Raw genomic sequence first — 15,881 nt, forward strand, 5'->3', positions numbered from 1 at the left:
GTGTTTGGTAGAATATACTAAATAAAAAGTTTACAAAGACTTTCTTTTTCTCCAGCCTACAAAGGACTCCAAATCTTTACTGTTCAGCGCAGCTGCCTAGAATAGGCACACTAGAGCTTTTGTCCAGTGAGTCAAACTGAGTGGGAGTGAATACCATTAACCCTTACAACAGAATTATCTTATTCTTTTGATTTTACTGGCCACTGTAATATGTTTGTGGCCATATTTGGAACGCATCCGGCTGGATCTAGAAGGACACAGGAATAATAGATATCATTCAGATCATAATTAGCCATGGACTTGCAATAGCGGGATGTAAAGTAAAAGGAAAAACACTGAAAATGTTGTTTTTTTGGACTGTGACAAAGAGCTTTTTAAATGAGTTTGGGCATTTTTAGTGTCTGACTCATGTCTGGAGATTTCTGCTATATTCCAGAATCCTTTAACTTTTGTGGGTTTTATTTCTGCCTTTGACAATGACATGCGAATAGCTCCAGGCTTCCTACTGCCTTCTTGTGCATATTGCTCTCCTTTGTTTTCTGTTAGAGAGAAAATGTCAGAGTTTTACATGGGGGATTTTGTGATCGTGGCAAGAGTTAAGGAAATTTTAGTGTATCCTGCGATGACAGATTGGCCCTTCTGCAGGCAGAGTTTGCACATGGTGTATTCTCTTTCTTTCTCTTTTTTTTCATGAGACTACACATAACCCCGTAGCAGGAACAAGGAAATATCTCTTTAAGCGCCACTGATTTATTAAGCATTTGTGTAAGGAGAATGTTTTCATTTTTTAACCAAAGTTTTACACAAGGCCAATGCACTCCACAATCAGAGAGCTGGCAGGTTTGGCACCTCTGAGCCTGCTCCTGAAAACAACTGAAATCTCACTTTTCTTATGTTATCCTCATGCAGTTATCTATGTAGATTAATTCTTATGTGATCATGGAGTTCCATCAATGATCAAGTGATTACATTAATCCAGTATAAATATCCAGGTAATACAAATCTAAGCTTGAGATTTCAAGTGTCTGTGACTTAGGAAGTCACACTGGGATGTTGAAAATGCTCCTTAAATTCCATTTAGGAAATTATCTAGAACTCTGTGAACAAAAACATGAGCCCTGGGCTTTTAAAATACCAAAATACCTTCTTCCTTTTGGGCAGGGCAGCTACACAGCACGCTGTCCGTGTGGACATCAGCTCGAGAGGCAGATCACAGACATGCTCCTCCTCAGATCATACTCTCCATCCCTTACTGCATTGACACTTGGTAAAAGAATCCGCAGAAAGAGAGTGATAAGGATATTAATGACTTTGATGGCAAAGAATTTTGATGACCAGTGCACGTCCACACTTGAGAGAAGGTCCAATTGCACGTGGCAAGAAAAGAAAGGTGGGTGTGAGAGAAAAAACAAAGGCCTAAAGTCTTTACTTACTGACATAGCGCAGAAGTAATTCCTTTGAAGGCACTGAATTTACAGTGGTGTCAACCTGATAGTGGAAGATGTCTAAAGATGGCAGAGACAGATGAGCGGGAGGAAGGCAACAGGATGTAGAATAAAGTGAGAACAGATGCATATAGGGGGAGTGTAAAAATAGAACAAAGCCCAGAGCCACAATTTTGCTGCAAGAGCAGCAAACTATTAATCGCGGTACTGAGGTGATGGAGCCTGCAGCACCTGGGCAGCCAGTTCTGCACTTCTGTGAATTACACGTTTGATGGCAGAAAAAACTGTGCAAACTCCTCCACATTTTTCTAAATGAAGGCTCTAACTGGCTGTGTGATAGTAAGGAGGAATTTCTAGCATCAATATACAAAACAAAGAGCCTTCCAGAGATGGTAAATTGGATCTGACCATCATCGTGTAGGCTCTGAGTGAAGGTGGCAGGAGTGATTAACAAAAGCAGTGTGAAGAAAGCCTAAAACATTCAGAGAGATTAAAATATTGCTCACAGTAATTCTTTGCCTATTGTTTTGGGGGGTTTCCCTTTCTTCCACTGCCTAGTGAAAAAGGCGATAAAATTGCATTGAAAAGATGCAGCCAGGCTCTCTGGCAATCCAAGAATAAGCAAGCTGCAAGTGCTTAAACTAGAGACTCCAAGAGCAAGAAAGAAAGGGAAGAGGATGTACTGTGCAGGAGGTAATACCACATATATTGCCATCTTAACACCATGGAATATTAGTAGGTCTCCAGGTACCTGCAGATCTGACATTGAACTGGAGGTGTCTGTGCTTAGTTTTCTTGTTTGTGCTGGACTCCTCAAAGTGTTTCAGTTTCCTTTCTTGACTGAAAACAGCCTAAGAAAAACTAAGGCCTTGTTCTCACTACACTGTTACATTAGGTTACGATATGGGTGCTACCCTCGTCCTGACTGTACTCAACACACAGAACAATTCAACCCAAGATAGGATTTGTGCTCCAACTAATGAGAGAAGTCAGGAGGGAGACTGGGTTGCAGGTGGAAGCTTCCCTCCTGGCTAAGAATACCACAGAAGCCCCAAGAGGGCTGTGATCTTCCATGCTTTCCCAAATTACCTTCTGATGGGACTTTCTGGGACCCTGTCTGTTTGCCAGCCAACCAGAGATAACCTCTTAAGGCATAATTACCACATTTGGACATGGGAGCTTTGCCTTAGTGTGCAACTGCCTGCACCTGTGTTTTCTATAGCTTCACTGGAGCTGGGTAAGCAAATAATATCTAGGGGTGAGACCTTTCTTCATAGCCTGTGGCTACGTGACCTGGCTCCATGACCTGAGCCTTCCCCTTCAGCTCCTTACTCATGGTTGTGCTGTGACACCAATAAGATTTATGCTTTGGGGGTCAACACTTCAAATCAGCATGTTCTCATGACATCACACGCAGGCTGTCTGATGAAGGGGTGCATACGAGTAGTCACCATTGGCAGCAGGAGAGAATAGATTTGAGACATTAAAAAACCTGAGTCCCTTACCCTGTTCTGAGCAGTTTATGAAGATGCTTTCCACTATTCTGAAGTCCTGAATCTGTATCACAGGGCACTCCAAGACCTGGGAGAAAGTCCATGAGACTGAGGAAGACTTGGAGTTCACATAAGCTTGCACTTGGTGGCTATGGCTACTCTTGCTGTTCCTAGAACTCCAAATAGGTAAGAAAACTAGACCCAGGTAAGAAACAAACAATAACTGGGACTGGCTGCCCAAGGAGAGAGAAAGCAATCCCTGATGATTAAAGACATATCCTAGAAGAGACCTCACACAGGACCACACTGTTTGGGGCAGAAGACAGGCTTTTATAAATGCTAGAGGAAAAATTCATCGCACTCACCTTTCTCCTTTGGCATCAAAGAGCTGGTTTTAGCTAATGATGTTCTCACTTTCCCTTTCGGCCATAATAAGCCCCATTCTCCCAGTTCCACACCCCGGTCTTTACCTCCCCTCTTTCAGCTTCTACTTTTCCTTTCTATTCTCATGATTTTGTTAACATGAAATTATAAAGCTGTATTTGGCAAACTTAGGGGAAAACGTGACAGGAATTTTCTCGCTAGATCAGAGCACAATAATTTATCTTCACTGCAGTTCTGCTGTATTACCTATTGCCCTGTACTGAGTCAGTGTGTCAGGTGCATACAATGCACAATCTCAGAAATTAAATAAAACAAAATACATAAAGGCTCAGTCATGTATTTTGATGGCATTTGGGAAGTTTGTACTGGGCCAAAATAGGTTTCCCAGGACAAAATGTGTGTGGTATTCACCATTCAAAATCAGTCAGTAGAAAAATGAATTTCATATAGCTGGTGAAATTAGGAGAAAGAAATGAAGCAGATAAGAGAATAGAGAAGGTAATGAAAATTCTCCTATTGACCTTATTAAAGGATAAACAGGAAAGCAGGAGCTAAATTCTTTGCCAAAGTACTGCAGAAATAAACAGAAGGAGAACACGATTAAAACCAGACTGAATCAGGTGGGGAATGCAGCTAAGCATCTGCAGCCACCAGCATAGGAGTGATCAAAGTGACTGGTCTCCTCATGGCCACCTTTGACTCCTCAATCCAAATGATGAGGAGCCATTTGCAAGTGTATCAGCTGGTGAGGAGCAGCCTTCGGTGGGGCTCCAGGATGAGGTTCAACAGGTGTAAGATGCCTCAATTGACTTGTCAGTGCCCCCAGCTTAAGACAGTGCAGAAGCCAATGAAAATTAATGAATTAACTCTAATGACACTGCAGACTTTGATGGGAAGTATCCCTAAGAGAAAATGATGGAAGAAAGAGAGGAGTTTCAATACTAAATCAGACCAATGGTCCATCTAGTACTAGATATAAAATCCCTATAACAGACAGTTATGCAATAAGATACCCATTGGGGAAATTCCTAATACCAGGTGATTTTATTCGGAAGTAAGAGGGCTTATATATTTCTTTCTCACCTGATGCATCTGCAGACGTTCTTTTTCTTCATACCATGGCCTAATCTTTTCTTTTTCTCCATTTCTGCCTCACTGTTTAGTGACAGGGAACTCCATAACCTGATGTATTTTCATAATGCTTTTTGGTTTCAGTCGTGTTACGTCCATGCAATGAGTCCCTTGTTTGGGTACTGGGACAACAGTTAAACATTTTTTTTCTGTATACCTTTCACACAACAAATAACATCAACCTTCTTGTTGAACTAAGCACAAGAACCACATTTTGGCTCCTACAATATAGAAGCTTTTCCAGCTTCCAACAGTATTTATTGCTTTTTTGGAGATCTTTGATACTTTCACTGTATCTTTTTCAAAGAACTGATGAGAAGGTCAAAGACAAGAATAGCACCTGGCATCAATAGAATGCTGAGGATGATTGTCCACTCCTTTCTAAATGTTTTTGACCAATCTTAGGCAGTGAGAAAACATTTTTACTACAGCATGCCCACACTATTGCTTAGGTCTCCTTCATGAGCACTTTTCTCCATAATACAAGAGAAAGTCACCAGATGTGTTATAAAGAATGGTCCTTGACCCATTTTGCACTGGAAAAGGAGACTGGTATCAAAATGAAAATGTGAGGTTCCACCAAGCTTCACAGCTTCAGTCTTCTTCTAAGCAATGTATTACTTGCTCACCTTGATACAAAGAAGATTTCAGTCCTCCTCTGCAATATATAGGAGTGCTTCTGTAATCTGGGTAGAGATCTTGTGAGAAAACTGAACACAGTCCTGGCAGAGGTTGCTTCATCTCTTAAATGAATTGAACATGTTGAACATTAAAGATGTTCTCTTTAATTCATGTTAGGAATCACGTGTACAACATGATTTGACAAATGTGGCTGGCAGCTTGAATTCAGTATTATGCCATTTGAACTGAGAAGCTATTCCTTCCTTCCAGAAGTGTTAAGTTATTGGAGAGTGATCCAATGATATTTCATTCATACAGTTCCTTTGACCTAATTTGTTCCTAACTCCAGAACTAAATTCAGAATATTCAAGAGCAACTTGAATACTGCAAAGAGAAGTAAGAAAACACTTAACAGGTCTTGTGACCAGCATAAAAAGAGTTTAAAGGATGGAAGGGACAGATTTCCTTGTCGATGGCAGCTTTCACTTTATGTGATGGGAATATTCTTTGCAATCATTTCAGCAATAAGGAAATGGAATGTGTGTTTTACTAAATGATCTGTAATGAATTTCATCTCCTGTTTATAGACAGTCAGACATTCAAATGTACACAGTCTACAAAGAAGTTTAAAGAAATTAATTTGTTTAAGGAAGTATCAAACAAATATTGTCCACAGCAAACAGAAAGAAGCACTTGGAAGCTGGGTTCCATGTAATTAATGGTGAAAAGATTCTGTAAGACACAGTAAGGGTCCTCTCATCTATACATGCACACATATTTTAAGGTCAAAGGGGACTCTTCTCTTGCATAACAATGGCCACAGGACCTCCACACTGATGTCTCTAATAAGCATACCTTACTGTGAGCTGTAATCCATCTTGGAGGGGAATAGTCAGCCTTCATTCCTGACTTATTTTTACAGTTTGATGAACTCAAACTTACCAGCAATGACAACACACTTGATCAGAAGGAAAAAAACAGCAGAATCCCAAATACCTGTGTGACTGGGATGCCACAAAAAACATGTCGGAAGAAAAGATGATGATAAAACCCTATTTTAGGTGATTAAACCCCTATTTTTTTATCTTAAAATTTAACCTTATTTCTTCAAACCCTGATTTTCGCAAAGTGAGTGCTGTGGTCATGTATCACTTCCTAATTCACATTAAGAAAGCATTAAGCAGATGCACTGAAATAATCCTGTAAGCAACAGAAAATCTGTATCTTTCTTAACCACTTTGTCCTAAGGGCAGGACAGGAGTCCAGATACTTTAGACCAGTAGAGTGTATTGCAATAACTTCAAGTCCTTGCAGACAGTGTGTTACATGGCCAGTTCTTCATACTTCGTATCTGCAAGATACACATATACTGACAGCAAGGGATAAGAGAAAACAAGAAATCCATGCAGATAAGAATTTACAGGTATCATTCTAGCTAAAGGTCATAAGTAAAATCAATCTTGTATGGGAAGCAGATTTCCCATTACTGAAATATCCCTGGCATCTCATGACTGCAAGATTGCTCAGTACATCTCTAGTAATAAGGTTAACTCTGGCCAGTATGACTTATCATATCAAGAGTTATAGAAGAATTATGTTCAGAGAGCAAAAGGTGCTGGAATATGCGGAAGATGCCACCTGCAGCAAAGAACATTAATTGTGTTGGGGCTGGTGGAAAGGTGAGCAGATGGAAGGAAAGGAACTTTGACTGGCAGCATCTCATCTAACAAAGTCAGAGTTTGTGCCATGTGGAAAACAAGGGCGCTTACAAGATAACATCCTAGTGCATGTAAGCAGGGGAGACCTGGTGCAGATGGTGGGGAAGAGAGTACATACATTATCTTTAAGTGTAAGTAACTTATTTAGGGACAGGATAGAAAGAGAGAAATAAGAAAGAAAAGGAAGTGTGGAATAAAACTGAATTTCATAGGAAATTATTTTCCATAGGTGAAAAAGTATTCTGAACATAAAGAAGAAAGGACACAAAACTGTCATTTGTGTTGCTGTGCTCTGTGATTAAGAAGAAGCAGTTTTGGAAAGACACAAAGACACAAAAAGATGAATCCTGCATATATGATAGTAAACAAGGAATGCAGGGAGAAAGAAAGAGCTAAAAGAAGATAGTGTGTGTGCAACCACCAGGTGGTTGAGAAGTGTACGACATATGAGGAGCTGAGAAGATCAGCTGGCAGAGGGGATGATTGAGTGGATGCCAGCAGGGAAGAGGCCACATGAAAGACCAAATCCAAGAAATTGGGTCTATGTATCCAAAGCTGGAGGTGACAGCGTTAAAGCGATGAGATAAATGAATCAGCTCTCAAGGCAGCAATGATGATGGATAAGGCGGGATAGGATCAGCTGCCAAAGGAGTGTGAAAAGGTTCTAGAAATATTCAGAAACGCATCATGGAGGGGAGGGGGGAAGAGGGGGTGCAGGAAGGAGCTGTTGGTTTATTTGGAAGGTATTATGGAACACAAGCAACTGGATTTTATTTGTTGTCTCAAGAGTCATTTTGCTTTATGGAGTTTATTAATGACTTTGTATAATGGCAGTAAATGTGAGCAGTAGGAGAACATAAGGTGCATTGTTTCTTTGCCTCTCATGGTTAGGTAGATATGTGCAGTTCTTGCAGGGGTGCTGAGCTCCATAATGGGCCAAACATGAAAGCCTTTCTGAATTGCTTCAGGGGCTAGAGTGAAGAGGGGCTGCCACGGAAATTCAGAGGAATTCAACTGTGAGGAAAGTGCATGTAAGCCAAAGTCTCAGCACTTGACTCACTGAAGCTGTGGAGAGCAGGAAGCTTCGTCTCTCTCAGGATGATGTTTCTAACAAGCATAGATGAAAAATTGCTAGTTCTATATCTTCACAGCACCTTACCAAAGCTCTGCTTGAGTCCAGAAACACCTTCACCTTTGTGTGTGAGCTCAGAGCGCCCAGTGAAATGTGATGAGGAGGTCCCAAAACATTCTGCAGAGTGGTTCTGTCAAAGGTGCAGTAGTGATTTTAAGACAGACCCTTTCTCACCAGCTCCTCAGGCATGGCTTGGAAGTAAGCACCCAAATCCATCTCAGATCTGCAGTGTCCAGATCTCTTGTGCATTGAGCTTTCTTTATAAATCAAAAGGCAATTGTTCAGGCTCTTTGCTGAGTGAGGACAAAATCCTTGATTTTCTTCATACAATGTCAGCCTTCCCTTCTGAGGAAGGACTCCAGTTGTTTTACAAGTAAAATCAAATATTGCAGTCCCGTTGGAAAACAATTATTCTGGGCCGAATCCCAGAAGGTGCTGAGTGCCTTCACCTCCCACTGCGGTCATGAGGGACTGAATGTGCTTTATTCTGTACATGATCCTAGCGATTTTCCTTAAGTGTAAGAGCCATATCCCCCATATCTTTTAACCTGAGGCACTGCTTACTCCTGCAAATCGAGCACAGCTTGACCCTGCAAGTCCTTAGCATGAAAGGTTGCAGTTACTGCTGTGCCCAGTACCACTGACAAGAGTCTCTTCCATCCACAATAAAGTTTTGCAGGATGAAGCCTTCAATAAAATTTATGTCACTGACCTACAACCGACAGCTGCAAGAGAAAAGCAAAACTGTGATGAAAAATCCCAACCCATTAACGTGGGTATTGCACTGCTTCAGCTTCAGACAAAAGCTGCATTAGCTCTATCCTTCCAAAATGCTGCAGTCTAAACAGCTCAACTACACTCATTAAACATCATGGTGGCTCTTCCGTACAACCTGAGGCCTCAACATATAAGCATACTTTAAATATGATTGATTAAAATTGTATTTGAGAGATCATCAGCAAGGTAAATTAATTCCCCTTCACAGCCTATGCAGCAGGATGGACACACGTCAGCCAAACACCAGTGTCTGGCTTTATGTCTTGCAAATGCACTCATATTTATAATCACATACCCAAAGGGTGAGGAGTTAAGGAAGTGAATGGTGACACACTAAAACCTGAATAGGTGAGAGAGAATTGGTCTGACCACAACATCCCTATTTGTATCTGAGAGCAAGTCAAAGAGCACCCAGGATTAACTTCATGCATCTGGCACAGTGTATTGAGTGTGCCTGTGTGTTTATGCGTATGACTCTTCTGTCTGTGAAATGGTTAAAAGTTAAGGTTACCCATCCAAGGAGTAGAAAATGAAGGTTCTCAGTTTGATGGACAACAGCTCAGAGATCCCTGATGTCCCAAAATATTAGGTTTCTCTTCTAATAATGTTGGAAATATTGCCTACTGTCATGATTAATCTCAGCAGCAGCTCCGGCTGATTGCAGGTGACGCAGTCACAGCGCAGTGCCTGTGTTGGTTTCCACACACCGTCAAATCTGCTACAAATGCAGGGGTGAAGGGGAAAGAACTGTGCTACCAGGTATCCCAGTGGCTAATAGATTGTGACATGAAAGAAGGAAACCTTTATTTTAATTCAAAAAACAAAAGCCAAATAGCAAAACTTCTGTACGTGCCTAACTTCGTTTTTTTCTCTTCCTCAAGTGGAAAACATTCCCCTGCTAACAACTCTTGGCTGGCATCAAGGGAAAGTGGAGGGATTTGCAGATGTGGAGGAAGACATACAAAACATTTTTCAAATCAAAGGCTTGAATTATTGCACTGGGTTCATGAAGTTTCACAGGCATGTAGACACACCATTGTCTGCCCCCTGGAACAAGCTGCCCTTTCTTCGAGAAGCAAAACCAAGCCAATGGTTCTTACAATCCGATCTGTATGTAGCAGGGAGCTATCTATATTTTGGAATTCTTTGCATTGTCTGTGGTCAGGGTGTGCTGTTTTGGCCCAACAATGGCAACATTGATTTTAGAATTTCAGAATTTTGGTGCATAGAACAAACTGTGAAACAAAACCGGCCTGCTCTCAATAGTACAACAACAGTGCTCTTACATAAACTTGCCTTGCCTCGCCATTTTCCATAGTCAAAGATCAATACTGGTCATTCAGCCAACATTATTAAAGCCATTTATCAGAGACTTTTTTTGCCTTGTTGCTAATAAAAAGGGTTTTGCCGACAAAGTTATGTCATCTTCCGCTCACTCGGGAGCAGCACAGATAATCGGCTTTGTTGTGGCCCCAACAATCGGGCCTTGTTTGATGAACTTACATTTATGAAGTGAAAGTATTTGGAAACTGATGGTACATTGAAGTTTGGTTGCCATGGGCAATAATCATCCCCAAAAAGTCATGACCTCCCTGTTATGCAGCTAGTAACTAATTGAAATGATACAAATTACTCTGATTCTCTGTCTGCCAATTTAGAGGCTGGTTGTGGTCAAGGGTCAAATGAGCTCCTATTCATGAAGCGGTGTTTGAAGTGGCTGCTGCCATAGCAAGGGGTTTGGTGTGGACGCTGCGACTCCTCTGGACATTACCCCATACTGGGGAGGAGAGTGTTGCACACATAACAAAACAATAAGCCTACCACCACTACCTTCAGCTGACACATCAAAAGCTTCTCCTTGTCAGTCACTTAGCAGTAGTTGCTACCAACCAGGACATGGTTTACTGGGTAGAAATAAGTGTTGTATTCATCCCCAAGGGCTACTTGATACATTTAACTGACTCTACAAATGCCTCCTGAGGTAGTTCTAAGAAATCAAAGTATCATTCTGCTTGCATTCAGTTCACTAGAAAAAACAAAGACCTCCTTTTCTGTGCAACAGAACAAGAGAAATTGAAATCTGATGAACTATCTGAGGTGTCATCCTTTAAAAACATTTATGATAATTCAGTGATGTGTTAAAAGAATACAACTTTTGTCTCAGTAAATATGGGGAGCTCAACACTAAAAAAGTTAATAGTATAATGGGATTTTTGTCCTTTAGGAAATTCTAAGTGATTCCAGGGAATGTTGCTCAAAGGCTTATTAAATATGTGCCAAATGTATTGGTTTACTGGGTGAACATTTGCAATGGCATTAAAGAGGTTTCTTTCTTTGTGTAAGCTCCTGCAGCTTTAACAGGTCTAAATCTATTAAAAATGTGAGAGAAGAACCCATGCCACATGCACAGGGCAAGCTCCTGGGATAATGAAGGTTAACATTTTCTGTGTTTCAACAGCATCTGAAAGATCTACCCTGTAGTTTGAGCCCAGGACGTTTCAACAAACGTTTTTGTCAGTACCAAAACTGTGCACCAGCTACTGGGGACAGATATAATTCCAATGGCTGGATTTGTCCCTTATGTAGCAGATTTTCTCTCTACAGAAATACTTAACTATGCAACTACAGCCTGAGTAGCTAAGGATGATGCAAGCCAACAAAGTCACAAGTGACATAATACATCATCCTACCAGGCACTCTCATCGGGCTCTCCTCCAAGCTTCATTCCCACCTCCCGTGCAATGCATGAACAGATATGCCATGGATTCCCAGGTATACCTGAAGGAGCTGCTAAAAACTACCAACAAATATATATTTAAACCAGTGGGGATGGAACTGGTCTCATTCTGGATTCTGCTCTGATCTCTACAATACAAGATATGAGTGTGCTACAGCCACAGACATCCTAAGTGTTTAGTTGTGGTGAGGACTCTGGAACCTCCATGAGACCACAGAGCTCAAAGCCGGCTAATTTGCCATTTCTCATAGAGTCACAGCCTGGTTTGTGCTGGAAGGGAGCTTAAAGCTCATCCAGTCCCAACCCCCTGCCACGGGCAGGGACACCTTCCACTGGAGCAGGTTGCTCCAAGCCCCTGTGTCCAACCTGGCCTTGAACACTGCCAGGGATGGGGCAGCCACAGCTTCTCTGGGCACCCTGTGCCAGCACCTCAGCACCCTCACAGGGAAGAGCTTCTGCCTAAGAGCTCATCCCAATCTGCCCTCTGGCAGGTTAAAGCCATTCCCCCTTGTCCTACTGCTACAGGCCATTGTAAAAAGTCCCTCTACAATCCTCTGTTTCTTGACAGGGTTTTAATTCACGTTATTAATTTCAGGTTTTTGTTCTGTCCCTTTCCCTGGTTATGTCCCAGGAGCTCCCATATGCACTGGCTGTGTTTAATACTATCTTTTTCACACACAATCTCCCTAAAATATGGCATAATTTCAAAATGGTTATCACTGATGCTCGTGATCTAAGTAGTCATCTACAGGTGTTGGTGCAAGGCAGAGTGGAACAGAAAACAGTAATTCATTTCCTAAGAAAATGATGTCTTTTTTTTTCTGTCCACATCAGTGTTTTCTCCTGGCAAAATTCCTGCTTCTTGTCGGGTAACAAAAAATGAAACCCATTCATTTTCAAATTAAATACATCAGTTTGGAAGTGTTGTTTTTTAACAAGACACTGTCATGCTCAGAGCAAAGTGGCACCTGTCAGGAAAAATATTCTTAGTAGAAAACCTAATTTTCCTTTAAAAATAGAAAAAAAATTGACCAGCCCTATTGCAGAAGCCTTTCAGTGCCATTCCATGTCAGCACTGTCATTACAGCTCCTATTGTGAAGACAATTGAGAACATGTCTTTGAAAATTTATTCTGGGGTTGCCCTTGTGGCCTATTGATTGTGCTCCTGCTTCACGTGAGAGACCTGGGTTCAAGCGAGAGGGCTGCTCTGAAGGGACAGAGGGGTCCCCTGTGCTCCCACAGAGGCAGCCTGACCATTCCAAGGTTTCAAAGCGTGTTTTAATCTCATCTGCCACAAAACTTCCTGGGATGATGGTGTTGAAAGGTTTAAAGACATAAAAATACCTTTTTAAGGGTTCAGAAAGGTGCTGAGCGCAATCCTGCTTGGAAAGAGGACCCTCTGGGCAGCAGCGCTGACACAAGATGTGAAATGATGGCACAACACTGCTGATTCCCTTAAACTGGGAAGTTTAAGTAGAATATTTGCATATGATTCTTCAGTCTACTACAACAGAACAGCTAGAATCATAGAACATTAGAATCATAGAATGGTTTGGGTTGGAAAGGACCTTAAGATCATCTAGTTCCAAGCCCCTGCCCTGGGCAGGGATGCCTCATACTAGACCATTTTTTTCAAGGCTCTGTCCAACCTGGCCTTGAACACTGCCAGGGATGGGGCATTTACCACTTCTTTTAACTCCTTGTGCTCATAGCTAATTTCTGTCCTTAAAGACAATATTCCCCCCACTGATACCAGTGTGAAGTGTCTGTCCATCTGGTCACTCCAGTGAAGTTATTTCTAAGTAGCACCATCAGGAGAGGTGATTCAAGCCAACCTGTCCATACTTTAAGCTAATCATAAGGGTAATAAAAACACAGAGGTCTATGGTTTTCCTCACTGAACCTGCCATGATTTAGCAGTAAAAGAGCGAGCAGATAGATCACAGTTCTAGAAGCAGGACAGCATGTATCAAAGACTCTCAAACAAAACCTTATCCTGTAGAAGTTACTTGGTCCCACTAAAGTCACTGAACTTACACAGCCAAAATCTAAACCACACTTGGTAAGGCAGCACTTAACAGATTGGCTTCTGACTCAAACACAGTGCATTCATTTCCATCTTATAATCATGTGCACAAACAATAAGGGCAATCTTTGTGTCTATGTCCTCAAGGACACCTTGCAGATGCTGTTTACCTGTGTATCTCCTCTAAGGCTCTGCCAGCAGCATCACTTACTACTTTGATTATGCAATATACACATTAAACACTGCCCAAACATATTTTAGCATTGAGGGAACATATCAGCTGAAAAGAAGGGGCAGTAGTTTGTTGAGTCAATGACAAGCTTTCTTCCCAAAGTCTAAATGCAGTGCTAGGTGTTTAATCTGCATTTTAAAAAAGCCTATAAACATCCATTTACACAATAAAACATAACCATCTGAAAGAGCCATTACAGCCAATTGTCCTTTGTGTCAACTAATTCCTTCCATTCCCTCCCAAAAGGGCTCAGCTGAGTCCCCCTTGGAGACCCTACTTCCAATAACAACAATTCCCTTCCTCCCGAAACCATCAAGCCCCCACCACATGGACAGCTTCTCTCCTGGCCAGCACTCTCCCATCCTGATCTGTTCTTCCGCCTCTGTTTTCCTACTCTGAGGCACACAGAGGGGCTGGTATATGTCTCCAGTGGAAAAAGGTCCCAAATCTAGGTGTGCCGAGAGCGTTTGTGGTCACTGTTCTGACCTGCACCCACCGTGGATGGAGATCTGTAAGATGTTTTTTTTCCTCCTGTTTTGGTTGAGAAGTCTGAACGTTGTCAGGTGTCAGGAGCCTCCAATCTACTGACCAGATTTTCTCCCATCTCTTCTACAGACTAATATGAATCATACTATGAATGATATGAATGAATAATATGAATAATTTAAAACAGAAAGCATGGGGCCGTGTTTGCTGGGCCCTCACCTCTGCTGCTGATCTCTCATGGCCCTGTACTGCTGTAGTGCAAAGCTCAGCCCAGAGATCTGTCTCCCCGTACAGAAACTTCTGTTTAATTCCCTTGACTCCTATCATAAGAAAGAAGCACTAAGGATCAGCTTTTTGTTGAGTGACATTAAACACTGCCCTACTTCCCAAAAAGCCCATTGCAGTCGGTAGTTATTTATATTAGAAGGTAAATCTCAGCATGGTGAAAGGGCTGGATGACTTTCAGCTTCAGTGAATAAAAACAACCAAAGAAGGTAAAACAGAAAAGGAAACTGCCATGAGGGAAAATGAAGATGCAGATCTCTGGAATATATCCTTCTCTTTTGCAGGGGCATTGTTCCACTTCTCTTCCTCAAACCATTATCATCTTAATAAGCAGCGTAAGCTTTGAAACAGCCAAAATCAGAAGAGTTACACAACTCCTGAGATTGTTCAAAAGATGACAAACAATTTTTTGAGTCATCATTAAAATACACATATGTATTTTATATGTGTGTGTATATATATGTGTGTGTAGACATAGTCAGCACATATATACACAGAAAGACACTGTCAGCATTTCCAAAAAGATCTGCTCTTTTCTAGCAGAGGGTTTGGCACAACTGCCATTCTCATAACACTTCTACAGGGAGCTCATTCTACCAGTGCTTTGTACAGGTTTGGGGTGATTTAAAAGACTTTGGATTAAAAGCCCTTCCTCAAACAGAACTAGGAAGTACCCTGGATTTCTGCCTGGGCAGTCTCTGGGCAAAGCACAGATCCTTTCTGTCCCCTCCTGACTTGAGCGCATCGTCTGGAAGTGAAGGACCTTCAGGTTCACCTTCAAATCATAGCAAAAGCTGCTGCAGTCACTGGCAGGGCCAACTGCTGATCACAGACCCCCAGGAGAATGTGGCTGATGAATGTGGATATTTCTTTAGCTTTTTGCTTTCCAAGAATTTTCCCTTTTTAAAATCCATTTTTTGGTGAGTTAGATTGTTCACTAGTTCAGAAAAGGTTATCTAAACCATCACATCCTGGGGTGAAATTAATTAATGCACTTGACTAAAATTCAATGAGAACAGAAAACAGATACAGACTAAGAAAAATGGTATTACGTGACACCCAGTCCCACAACTAACAATGGGCTGTTTATGCTGCATTACTCTTTTCTAATCTCCACATTATACTATAATTATTAACTACTAGTCCTAAAATCTATAGAGTTATCATTATTGTTATTATTATGAAACTCCATCTCATTTTCATGTCATAAAGATAAACCAAATCTCATTTCAATTAGTTGCAGCAGGAGGGAATGAACTTTAAACAGACATTTAATTTCTGGAAAGAAAAAAAAAAAAATTAGGAAGTTCTTCATGGAAATGTTATGGCATTTTGAAACAGATTAATAGTTCAGTATGAACACATCCACCCTGCAGCTAAATGACGGCTGTACCGCGATCAGGAGACAGGTTA

The sequence above is a fragment of the Strigops habroptila genome, chromosome 8 (assembly GCF_004027225.2).
Source record: "Strigops habroptila isolate Jane chromosome 8, bStrHab1.2.pri, whole genome shotgun sequence".
NCBI lineage: Eukaryota > Metazoa > Chordata > Aves > Psittaciformes > Psittacidae > Strigops > Strigops habroptila.